Source organism: Phaenicophaeus curvirostris, chromosome 2, assembly GCF_032191515.1.
Source record: "Phaenicophaeus curvirostris isolate KB17595 chromosome 2, BPBGC_Pcur_1.0, whole genome shotgun sequence".
NCBI classification, from domain to species: Eukaryota; Metazoa; Chordata; class Aves; order Cuculiformes; family Cuculidae; genus Phaenicophaeus; species Phaenicophaeus curvirostris.
The window spans coordinates 24,022,041-24,035,549 of record NC_091393.1 but is presented as its reverse complement, the minus strand read 5'-3'; the positions used below and the strand labels follow the sequence as shown (position 1 = coordinate 24,035,549).

Sequence of the window (13,509 nt, the reverse complement as noted above, 5' to 3'; positions counted from 1 at the left end):
AAGAACACCATAGGAGGGATCTGGAGCAAAGTAAGTAAAGACATGAGAAGAAACTAGTGCAGTTATACATTAAGAAACTGTCATGGTTTAATCCAGCAGGCAGCCAAACACCACACATCTACTCAGTGATTGATATTAAGTAGTTTTCTAGAGCTTGCAGTGGTTAACAATTTTGAAATGCAGCCACTTATTCTAGACTAAAACAGAGATAAAAAAATAAACTCAATTAAAAAAAATGGCAGTGATTATTTTTCCTTATACTATATAAAGGGAATGGCCTCAAGCTCCACCAGGGAAGGTTTAGGCTGGACATTAGGAAAAAATTTTTCACGGAAAGGCTCATTGGGCACTAGCAGAGGCTGCCCAGGGAGGTGATTGAGTCACCTTCCCTGGAGGTTACAAGGGACAGGTGGATGAGGTGCTGAGGGACATGGTTTAGTGTTTGATAGGAATGGTTGGACTTGATGACCCGGTGGATCTTTTCCAACCTGGTGATTCGATTCTATTCTATTCTATTCTATTCTATTCTATTCTATTCTATTCTATTCTATTCTATTCTATTCATAAATGCCACAGATTAACAGTTACAGTTTCTGTCAATGTATGGGATAAGTGTTTATTACTACACTATACACTGATCTGTATGCAAATATTTCTAAGAAGTGAAGTAGAACTGAAGAACAATTTAACTTGTCCTTAAAGATCACATTAAAAGTAGTGATTTCATAGTATTTGTTTCTATATTGGACTTGTTCTGCTCTTGTAGCCTCAGAGTAAAGCAGGCACCACAGAAAATGCTTTTTGTTCTATGTACATTGCAAGTGCAGACATTTATGGCTAAACCTGGAAAACAGGTGTTCAAATCATCAATGATGATTGAAACACAATTGTAGCTACATGGGATGAAATGGATTTGATAGCATTGTGCTGTTTTCTTCTAAGACAGAAAGATATTATTCAGACATCAATGTTTGCAATAAGACGAATATCCCCAAGGTCCTCTGGAAGGGTAAACATCATAGGTATGGTTTTCTTAGGACTGCTTTCTAGACTTAGGTGCTAAAATTTCCATCAAGTGCCACCTTAATGTTCTTTCTTCTTCAGCTGCATAACCAGTCTGTATCATTACTCCACATTTAATGGAAAATGAGCAACACAACTCTTGTTGTGTTGGGATATTGTCTGGAGTTGTGCTCCCTTCACCAGCATGAATTTCATAATTGATTAATACCTGTGTTATGTGAAACACGTTCAAAGTTCTTGGAGGATTCAAAACCCACAATGCTTACATTCATGGATTAGTGGCAAAACCATGAGGCTATTATAGAGTGGACAAAGAAAAGAACTATACTTTCCTCTTTGTCCTGTGAACCTATTTAAGGGTTAAGTTGGCATTAACCACTCACTCAAATTCCTTGCGGGGTCTTCACTCTTGAAAGTATTCGTTAAACATTCTTGAAGCAGGCTTCTCAGGATTGGGGAAAATTTACATCCATCAGCTTCATTTTGAAATACAGTGGATATAAATTGAAAGAAGAGAGGTTCTGATTTGATATATGACAATTTTTTTCAGTATTAGGACAGTCAAGCATTGACCAGGTCCTACAGTTTCCACCCTTGGAGATTTTTCGCATGTCAAGAAAGAGGCATTCTGTATCTCTTTGAAAGAACATTAGATAGGGGATTCACAATACTTAAGATCAGTCATCTAAAATGTATGTTTTATGAAGAGAAATTGCTACCTCAAGGGGGCAATTCATCCCCTTCTAAGATAGGCACAATGAATCATCTTCTGGAGATGCCTTTTCCTTTCAATAAAATATAACAGGAACTTATACCACTTGCTAAAACTAGATCCTAGAATTCAGACAGTAACATTAGGTGACTCGAGCTTTTATGTCTGGAAAACCTTAATAGCCAAACGCAAATATTTGTGAGACATAGGGATCCATGATGTTAAATGGGGTAATTTGGGACGTAAATACCAAAATTCTGTCTCTATTACACTTCTGTGTTTAAGTTTTGGCATGAGAACTGCATGGCATTTTCTTCTTTTTTTTTTTTTAATAGAATTAAGCAAGTATATCTTAAAAATACAAACTGTTCAACCTCTGAAAAAGAAATAGAGATCATTGAACAGTTTGGTTTGAGTGAATCAGTTAAATCTCTAATATAAAAGAAATACACTAAATTGAAGGTTTTGTAACCATTTAAATCCCATTTGAATAACTTTTCTGAGATACTTCTTTTCTACTTCCTGATTGCTCTTTCATTAACAAGGTTTTCTCAATTTCAAAGATGATTTGCCATTTAATAGCACAAAAAGAGGAATGGGTTTATGTTAATAATGTCAGATATGAACAGCACTTTCCACCTTTTAAGTGATTACTTTTTAAATCTGCATAGCTTTCTGCTGTCTTCACTTAAACATTCAGTTAAGCTAACTGAATTAACTTACTTCATCTTTTCTGTTAATCATAACTTCAAGACTCTTTTGGAGATGAGATACTTATTCAAGGAGGAGGGCAGAGCTAAGCACTGGAAATCCAAGACAATCTTATCAGCCTATTGGCCAGTACTGGTGGTATTCAGTAACTTTTTACTATAGCTAAATTAGAGTCAGCCATAAAAGAAAATATATATCTGGCATTATTTGAAGGGATCATGAAAGCTAAAGTGAAATTTCTGAGTGGTAAGCTTCTATTCAAACCTATTCTGATTTTTGTGAAACTCTTAGTTTCTAATATACTTGAACTTATTTGAAGAAAAATACATTTTACCCCAAGTACAATTACCTTGCAGAAAAGATTATGCAATTTAGCAGAAATATAGTTTCAAGAAAGGATCAGAATCACAGAACAGCTGAGTTACTAAGGGATCTCTTGTCCAACCTGCTTACTCCAGCAAGGCCACCTAAAGGCAATTGCTCAGGATGAACCAATGAGTAAATTTTCAACAGCTGGTAACAATCAGGAATGTAATAAAATAAAATAACAATAAAACATTAGAAAGACATTTCCTATGTATTTTGAGGCTATTAGAAAACTATTACCTTCAGATAAACTGTTTATAGATGTATATATATAGTACAGATATGTATTGCATTCAGATTTGCTATTTGTGAAAAAATACTTCCAAGTAATTACTATGAAATATTTAAAAAATGTTATTTAATCACTTTAAAATAATAACAATTGATATCTGTAAATGAATAAAAGAGGTTTGACACATTTGAGAGCTGTGGCTTTCTGTGATGCAAGCACAAATTGCCAGCTTATGTTGAGCTTCTTATCTACCAACACCCCAAAGTCCTCCTTTTCAGGGCTTCTCTCAATCCATTGAGAGTTACCCTGAAGATCAGTCATACAACTCAAGAAGTTTAACCAAATTTTTCACAAAAAACTAAGCTCAGAGAAATTTTAGTAAAAATTATTATGTACAGACTGCAGTGTCGAGAACTTTAAAAAGATCTTTCATGATCCATTTACTAGGTAATGAAAATACAAGGGCCAGCAAATGAATTTAACATAGGAAAAGTTTCAAATTAATAAAGACTGTGTTTTTCTCATACAAGAAGTAGTAGACATGGAAAATTCTTTGTGAAAAGAATTTGTGGCAAATGTGGATGCAAGAAGTCTGCAAATCACTCTAAGGCTGAAGACAGGTATGAGGTAAGGTCATAGAATCCTCAAACTGTTTAGGTTGGAAATGATCTTTTAGGTCACCGACACTGATCGTAACATTGCCAAGTTCACCACTAAAACATGCCCCTAAGCACTGCATCTATATGTCTCTTAAATAACTCCAAGGATGGTGACTCAACCACCTCCCTGGGCAGCCTGTTCTAATGCTTGACAACCGTTCAGTGAAGAAATTTTTCCTAATATCCAGTCTAACCTTCCCTAGCCCAACTTGAGGCGATTTCCTCTTTTCCTATTGCCTGTCACCTGGGATAAGAGACCAACACTCCCCTCACTACAACCCCCACTCAGATAGTTGTAGAGAGTGATAAGGTCTCTCCTAAACCTCCTTTTCTGCAGGCTAAACAGCCCCAGTTGACCTAGCCATTCCTTTTAAGACTTGTGCTCTAGATGCTTTAAGATATATGTGCCTTTGAAAGACAAGTCCCTTTATCATTAAGGCAACTCTATGAAAACTATCTCTATGAGACAAAGATCCCTTTATAAATATTCATGACTATTCTTAACTTCTTTAAGTCTATCTTTGAAGAAAAAGACCAAAATTCATACAGTAGGTAAATCTCATTTCTGTGTTACAAAGGAAAGACTCCCGTCCTTCCCCACATTACTTTACCAGACTATGACATGTCCTATGTTACCTTTAGACACTGTTATAATCATAGTAAATATACCTCTACTGTACTTGGAAGACGACCTTTCAGAAGCCCATCTCTTGAAGACAAGACAGCTGTTTGTGCCCTTGATGAGTACAGACAATATATACTACTCAATACTAAGTATTTCCCTGGAAAGAAGCTTCAGAACCTCCTCCAGAACATGACTTCTACTCCTAGTTTGAAAATGTCCTCAGTCATGAGGCTGGAAACCCTTGGGTCTAAACTTTCATGCTACCTTTACACAGCAAGACGCATTATATGTCTTGCTAACCTCTTAGCATAACTTCATGCTTCTGCAAGCTACCAGCCTGAGTAGTCACAATCCCCAGTTCCATGCAGACTGGGTATTCCTGTTCTGATTCTTTAGATCTTCCTTGAAACATCAAGTTTATATGACACTCATTGTTTTATATTCAAATTAAATTCAAATAAATATTAATTTCATATTAGCTTTGTTAAATTACTTAATTAGAACAGGAGTAATGTAAGGTTTTACATATAATTCAGTAAAATTATAGTTTTGTTCTAATATTTCTAACACAGTTTTTTATTTGCACGTCACTGACACTATTTGGTTGTGGGTGTCAGATTCTGATTTCAGTTTTACCTGTGTGTATCTGGTGGAATAGATCTTGTCTACATAATGCTTATCTGCCTAGTCCAAATTTACTATGAAATATTATTGCTGACTAAACTCATCTGTTGTATCATGTTTGGTGATTTTTTTAAAAAAAAACAAATTACTATATAGCATATTGTAATCATTATAATCTTTTCCGAGCTCAAACAATACTCATAGAATATTTGGTCTTTTAAATTTAATTGATTTTTAAGAATTGCCTTAATGAGATTCTCTTTTTGCTTTTTTTAAATCATCTATATAATGGCAGATCAGAAATACTGCTAAAAGAGGAGAAAATTACTTTTTTTTTCCTACGTACTGTTTCAGTAAGTCCTTTACCACAGTGAGCTTCAAAAATTCAATGAATTTTTGTCACTAGGGAGAAGATTTATAGGGACATTGCTCATGTTCAAAACGAACTGTGACTTCTGACATAAAAATCTATTATTCAGTGTATTAAGGCTGAATCATACCCAAATATGGCCTGGACAGGAGCACATACTCCTGGGTGGAAAACTGTTTGGCTGGCCGGGCCCAGAGAGTGGTGGGAAATGGTGTGAAATCCAGCTGGAGGCCAGTGACAAGTGGGGTTCCCCAGGGCTCAGTGCTGGGTCCAGCCCTGTTCAATGTCTTCATCAATGACCTGGATGAAGGCATCGAATGCACCCTTAGCAAGTTTGCGGACGACACTAAGCTGGGTGGAAGTGTCGATCTGCTGGAGGGTCGGGAGGCTCTGCAAAGGGATCTGAACAGGCTGGACCGCTGGGCAGAGTCCAATGGCATGAGGTTTAACAAGGCCAAATGCTGGGTCCTGCACTTGGGGCACAACAACCCTATGCAGTGCTACAGACTGGGAGAAGTCTGTCTAGAAAGCTGCCTGGAGGAGAAGGACCTGGGGGTGTTGGTTGACAGCCGACTGAATATGAGCCAGCAGTGGCCCAGGTGGCCAAGAAGGCCAATGGCATCTTGGCTTGGATCAGAAACGGCGTGACCAGCAGGTCCAGGGAGGTTCTTCTCCCTCTGTACTCGGCACTGGTGAGACCGCTCCTCAAATCCTGTGTTGAGTTCTGGGCCCCTCACCACAAGAAGGATGTTGAGGCTCTGGAGCGAGTCCAGAGAAGAGCAACAAAGCTGGTGAGGGGGCTGGAGAACAGGCCTTATGAGGAACGGCTGAGAGAGCTGGGGGTGTTTAGCCTGGAGAAGAGGAGGCTGAGGGGAGACCTCTTTGCTCTCTACAACTACCTGAAAGGAGGTTGTAGAGAGGAGGGTGCTGGCCTCTTCTCCTAAGTGACAGGGGACAGGACAAGAGGGAATGGCCTCAAGCTCCACCAGGGGAGATTTAGGCTGGACATTAGGGAAAAAAAATTCACAGAAAGGGTCACTGGGCACTGGAACAGGCTGCCCAGGCAGGGGGTTGATTCACCTTCCCTGGAGGTGTTTAAGGCACGGGTGGACGAGGTGCTAAGGGACATGGTTTAGTGTTTGATAGGAATGGTTGGACTCGATGATCCGGTGGGTCTCTTCCAACCTGGTTATTCTATGATTCTATGATTTTTTTTTCTTCTTTATATCAGAGAAATGGAAATTTAAAAATGTTCATTACAATTCTATATTTCTAGCATGAAGTTTTATAAGTAATGCACCTTAAGTGCACCTTAAAAATGCTAAAATAATCTTGCATTTATTATTTTTGAAAGTGAAGGCATTGGTAGTGTTAGCTTTATTTTCTAGAACCATGAGGCACTTCAATATGCTAGGCTTTCTCTACATTCCTACCTTTCCATAGTTCAAAAGAAAAATTTTCTCCATTTTATTCTGCTTACATTCATAAGAGGGAGTAACTCACAAAAGAATTGCTCTACTGCTGCTACTATTGTAAAAGCATATTATAAAGAGTAGTTCATTACAGCAAGGATGATTTCCTACAATTCATACAGCAATGAATGTTTTAGAATTATTTTTGTTTTCCTCAGGTTTGTTTCCCAGGAGATTTCATTGAAAACTGCCTTTGCTATCTCATGTATACTCCAAATTGCTTAAGAAAATGAAATCTGAAGGTTTGCTTTTTCAGTGTAATTTTAAAGAGTGGTTTTAAAAACTACATATGACTAAATAAAAGCATGAAGCTCTTAGCCTATCAAATACTCCCTGAACATGCATAGCTTTTAAATGCATGTATTTCAATGGTGCAAAAAATGTTTCAAATGCAGAGTAAGAGAAGATCAAGTTTTGTGTGTATAACAAGTTCTGGAAGAGCTAAGTGAACAATTTACATTAACCAATAACTAATATATAAACATAATTTAACAATGGCAGAATCAATATAACAAAATAAACTTGGTAACCTAAACCTTAATCTCTGATGACTCTTGCAATTTAATTCTTCCATTTTGGAGCAAAAATATTTCATGTGGGTTTTCTGCTCAATTTCAAGAGGATAAGATAAGACAGATTTTCATTTTCAAGAAAACCCAAACCCTACATGCACATTGAAAACAGCAACAACCTACCAGAAGTCTACAGAAAGCACTGTCATAATTCTCAAGAAAATTCAATGTTTTTTAAATTTTTCCCTGACACTGGAAGGTGCTTTTGAATAAACCACTGATTATAAACAAGATGAACTTGCAAGCTAACAAAAATTCCTTTTAACACAGAGAAGTTCTTCAAGTTTAATTCCAAGGATAGAAAACCAATTTTCTGTGAATTCTTTTAATATCTTATGAAGTGCTTCTCAATGTGGGTTATTATGTTCTTGTACTGTATGGAGCAATTAAATCTTATTTGAAATTACATTTGAAGATACACTGAGAGAGGCAGTGTTGGCAGCTCTGTGTCCGTTAAGGTACTGGAGATTTTCAGTTTTCTCAGAGAATGTTGCCAGCTGGGACTATAAAGGGAAATTTTCTCATATGTTTCTTTTTTCTTCCATCACCGTACAAGCCTGCAAGCTTGTGCTAACTCAAAGAAAATATCAAATAAAGATTAAAAAACAATTTTAAACTAATAAATAAATAAACAAAATTTTAATAAACAGTTACATGTACATCATATGCACCCACAAAGTTACCACTCAAATACAAAACTAACTGGAAAAACAAACAAACAAAAGCTCAAATTATCCAAAGAAATTTTTCTGCAGAAGAAAAATCTCACTTTGGTTGTTGACTTCCTTGAAGACCTTATTTTCCTTCTCTAATAGTAATGAATTCATAATTAACTAGTAAATACACAGACAACATTAAGGTAGGAGGCAGTCATCTTTAGTTTCTCCCACTATGATTTTTTTCCTTTTTTAATTAGGTTTTGTTTTGTTTTTCTTCTATCTGATATTCAATGTTTTGTATTTTGTTACTGAAGATGAATTTCAAATTATCTGTATTACAGTGTGAAAAGTCCATATCTATTAGTCATTTATTTTAGGGTGGCTGCAAAGTTCAAGTAAAAGTTGTCTTTTTTTAGTATTTCCTGACAAATCATGAGTGAGCCAAAAGTTGTATAAGTGCGAGGCAGCAGGTGGTGTTTGGCACCAAGAATATTGAGTCTTATTCTCTAGTTGTGAATTTGGCTCAGGGGAGACAGGATAGAAATTAGTAAGAAAGAAAATACTGAAAAGTGGGCTGAAAGCGAAGAAGGTATGAAGCACAGCTAATTGTTCATTTGTAGGGAATAACTGAGAAATAGTTCAGTCTAGAAAGGTGTCTGAGGAGTTATGATACGTTTTGAACATGAAGAGGGAAGTGCAAAGAGGAAAGATACCTTCTGCAGTTCCACTAGGACTGGGACAAGAAGTTACAGTCTTTGTCTGTAGTAAGGGAGATTTTAGTTACATAAAAAAAAAGCTTTTTAGCAGTAAGAGTGATAAGGCCCTGGAACAAATTACCAAGAGAAGCTGTGGTATCTTAGGCATTAAAAGTTTTAAAGAACTTGTTAAATTAAGGTCTGAAAACAACAGGCAGATATGCTTGGCTCCTCTTTGACATGGGGTTAGATTATTTACACTGTTTTTAAACCTTTGTTTTATTATTCCATAAGAGTAACCCATAACCACAAGTCATTTAGTGGAGAAACAATAAGTGGCTATGACCTTGGTGGTGTTTCTTAGCATATGGAATTAATTGATTGCATCTATATTTAACTGCATGTGTGCAAACAGGTAAATGGTGTGTGTAGTACACAAGTCAGTCATATCAAAGCCAGATAAGACACCACATGAGCAGCCCAGTTAATATAGCTTTATGCTTGATCTAATTTACCCTCTTTATATCTAAGACAGATAGAGCTTGAGAATACTTGTATGTGATTTGTCCCATCCCTGGAGGTGTTCAGGGCCAGCTGGGATGGGGCCTTGGGCAGCTTGATCTAGTGGGAGTTGTCCGTGCCCATTGCAGGGGGTGATGGAACTAGGTAATCTTTAAGGTGTCTTCCAATCCAAACTATTCTATGATTCTGTGATTCTATGATTCTGTGATTTTGTAAAAGGAAAGGTGGTTCTTGCAGTCTGTTCCCAGCATATTCTTTGTAACTGTTCTCGTGTATGTCTTGGAGGAGGTAACATATTTTTTTCCCAGCTACTCAAATACATGAGTATATTGACAGTTTTTCTTCCTACATGAAATAACCAAATAACCTACAAGGCCTTGAATACTGGCTGCCACTCAAAGCTAAAATATTCTGACATCATCTGCTGGTACTTCCTCATGCTGCTTCTGCTGCTGCTCTGCTGAGTTCAGCTCTTGGCTGCCTTTCACTGCAGATTTTTTCCAAGCATAGAAATTTGAAGGTGAAGAGGAACAGAGTATTATCCAGTATCTGGTGTTTACAGGCAGGGCCTTTCCTGTCTGGCCTTATGTGCAGTGTTATTATAAGGAATGTATTTGAACAGTTCTCTGTCTTTGCTACAGTTTAAGAAAAAAAATAATATTTTCAGTATTTTCTATGTTGACAAAGAGGGGAAGAGAGATATCTACTACTAAGATTAACACAGCTTTATGTATTTTGCAGAGTTCAGTAAGGAACAGTGAAGTATTTACAATAAATTTCACAGGATTATTCTTAAAAAGAATCATCAAATATAATTCAGTACAGTGCAGAATTCATCAGTTTCCGTCTGCTTTAGTGTCACTGCTCCAATTTTCTTGAAGCTGGGTTCTCCTGTTTTGAAAGAAAGCCTTTTCTTAAATCAGATTTCAGTGTCCAATGAAGTGTGCTGTTTGCCCCAGTGCCTCTGTCTTTCTGGATTCTCCTCAAAAGATGCAGTTATGGGGCTACTACCATTCGGGTCTGGAAGAAATTAGCTACAATTCCTCATTTGACAGCATCAATATCCTCTCTGCCTTCTTCTTATAAATCAAACAATTTTATCTTATTACTCAAAGTCATGTGGGGCCAGTAAACAGAATGTTAGGTGTCTGTAGGTTTTTTTCTGCTTCACTACAGTCTGTTGTACCATGAATTCTTTCTGAAAGTTTAGTATTTATAGGAATAGGAAAAAAGCAAACATTCTCAATCTTACCATTCACTATAGTTTATGAATGGAATGTGATAACAAATTCTTTGATTAAACAAAGCCTTGGACTCCTTAACTTAGGAGGATTCTTGAAAGTTTCCTTCTCAGCTACCCACTTCTTGCCTTTCACAGAGGCATCGCAATTTTTCATAGGATCTCTTGTTTAAACCTACTCACCAGAATAATCCAACCCTCTGCTGTTTCTGTATTCCCTGCCTGAAGAATATTCTGTCTGATAAGCTATCTCAGTGTTTCTCCCACTAACAGCTTTCAAAATCTTCACTACTAATCAGTATTACAACTCTGGAGAGCTTCACAGCAGGCATAGATGTTTCTACTATATGGATACCTGTAAAAGCTGCAGGTTCATGATCAGTTGGCATCCTTATACCATCAATCCAGCAAAGTACTGCCTGTCATTATCAGACCTTCCACCTGCTCCCTGTGCTGGAAATCTCTGCATGTGCTGTACTAGTGAACAAGTGATACAGCCCCAAGATAAATTCATGTCGCAATAGATTTTTTACACAAATCTTTCTCATTCTGCATGTATAAGCTGACACAGGATCTGCAAGTTTAAAAAGAAGCACAGCCATTTGTTTTCCATTAACCTTCTGCATGTCACTTAGCTGGCCACTTGCCCTGACAGACTTCCTTAGCTCCTTTGTGCTATCAGTATATGATATATCATAATAAAACAAGTTCAGCAGGCATTGACTCTTCAATGCCTGCAGATATCCTCAACTCTTCTGGCAAACAGTATCAACACAGTTTGCATAATGAATATATGCTATCATAGAACATACTGAGTAGTAGTACATAGGGATTGTCTCTGAAAAATAAATGATAAAATTACATCCACTCAGTTCTTTGTTTGAATGCCACTTAACTAGAGTGTCAAAGGCTGATTTATGGTTCCTCTCCATTAACATGGTCATAGGGCTGCTCACTGGGGTGATCGAAATGTTCATCACAAAATCCTATTCTGAAGTCAGTATTCGACCACCTCTTCTTTCTAAAACACAGTTCTTACACTAATAATTTGACTGCTATACAGATGAACTTCAAAAGACTCTTGCATAATGAAGAAACTGTACAAGTAGTAATAATGACAGCTCACTAGTTGACATGTCTACTTTGTTCACATATAACTGGCCACGTGAATGCTCTCAGTCTATGCCAAACATAAAATGATGAATCTATTTGAGTTTCTATTTTTCTTTCAGTCTATGCCAAACATAAAACGATGAATCCATTTGATTTTCTGATTGCATGAAGGTTATGTATATTTCCTTGAAACCTGCACATATCCATCACTCCATATAATTTGCATACCTCCATCAGTTGTGCATAGGCTCTTATTTAAAGTCCTTAGGTCCACATTCTGCTGTTACTGCTAATACCTCGTTTAGAGACCAGTGAACTCTAAAGGCTCTTCAATATGGCCTCAAGCTGTGCTATGGGAGGTTCAGATTAAACACTAGGAAAAAATTCCTTCAACAAAAGGGTTATCAGGCACTGGAACATATTGCCCAGGGAGGTGGTTGAGACACCATCCTTGGAGGTGTTTTAAAAGATGAGTAGATGAAGTGCTTAGGGATATGATTTCATTGTGGATAGATATGGCTTGACTTGATGATCTCAAAGGTCTTTTCCAGCCTAGCAATTCTATGATTCTAACATTTTCAAAATGTGTATTTTTATATTGGAAAAAAAATGTAGGTCATTGGAGATGCATCAGTTTCATTATATCAGAACCATAGTTTTATTATATAAGAAGAGACAGAAAAACAGCTGTCCTAGAAGTTGGGTAGCCTTGGGACAACGATGCTTTTAAACAAGAACTGTTGAAGACCTGGCACTGAGTAAGTGTAGCACAATTCTTGAAAAAGAGTAGCTGCTGGGGGAAATGTTCTGTGGCCTGGAGGAATGTTACTTGCTTTGGAAGTAGTTCCACATGTAATTTACATTTCATCTTTTATTTTACAGGTAATTTGAGGGAAAACAGTGACTTGTGTAAAAATGTGTACCAAGATGATGCAATTCTAAAAATGTGTACCAAGATGATGCACTTCTTTCAATCACAAATAGAGAAATTTTAATTATTCTATTGAGGACAACACCATGCCAAACAAAAGCCAAGGAACGAACATCTGTTACTAGACTGGCAATTTCTTAGTGCTGATGTCACAAAGTAGCTATGCCTGAGCCTCCTTAGGAACCCAGGGAGTTTACTAGATGCTCAAGAAAGAAGTATTACCCATAGCAATCTGACTGGACCTTTAATGAGGTCTTGCTTGTTTCTTCTGCAAATGGCCCCAAATCAAGAGTTCATAACAGTATGCTCAGATGTGGTAGCTTAGTAGTAAAACTTCTTAAAACAATGCCTTCATATTAAGATATTCTAAATTCTAAACATCTGCATGAAAAATGAATCTTTGTCCAACAACTCATTCTGTTGGCACTGAAAAATTCTACCTAAACTTTGGACTGGGGGCCTTGATGAAAGAGATTTATCCCAGGGTTCAATTCTTCTGTACTCTAAGTAAGAGTAGTTCTTTTAGGTACATTTTCTTTTTGTATCACTCTAAGTCAGCTTTTGATCTGTGTTTTAAATTTTCAGAAAAATAAATTTTTTTGTGCCATTAAAACATACAAGACATCCAATCTTTCTTAAGTATGTATGTTGCCTTTATGAGACCACAGTTTTCACAATAAACTCAAAAATTCTTTCTAATGTCAAACAATGAATAAGGAAAAGCTTCAAGGACATAAAACTGGCAGGAACTGAGACAGTTTTATCTTAAGGATGCACTGCACTCTATATATAATCCAAGTTACTTTGATTATGAATTTTACAAAGACGTTATAGCTATTTTAAGCAACTAGCTCTTAGGGGATGCACATGCTACATTCACAAGGAAACAGTCGAATGTTTTCTCCTACTCTTTCCTTATCACATGTCATAGAGTAATATTAAGCTATTAAAGGATATCTTACAATTTTAGCACAGAGGACAAA

The 13,509-nt window shown here is 36.8% G+C and overlaps 1 protein-coding gene across 1 annotated transcript in view; it reads right to left on the bottom strand.

Moving 5' to 3' along the window:
- Positions 1-13,509, bottom strand: part of CSMD1 (CUB and Sushi multiple domains 1) — a 1,116,699-nt gene that overhangs the window by 394,452 nt on the left and 708,738 nt on the right. The window lies entirely within an intron of this gene.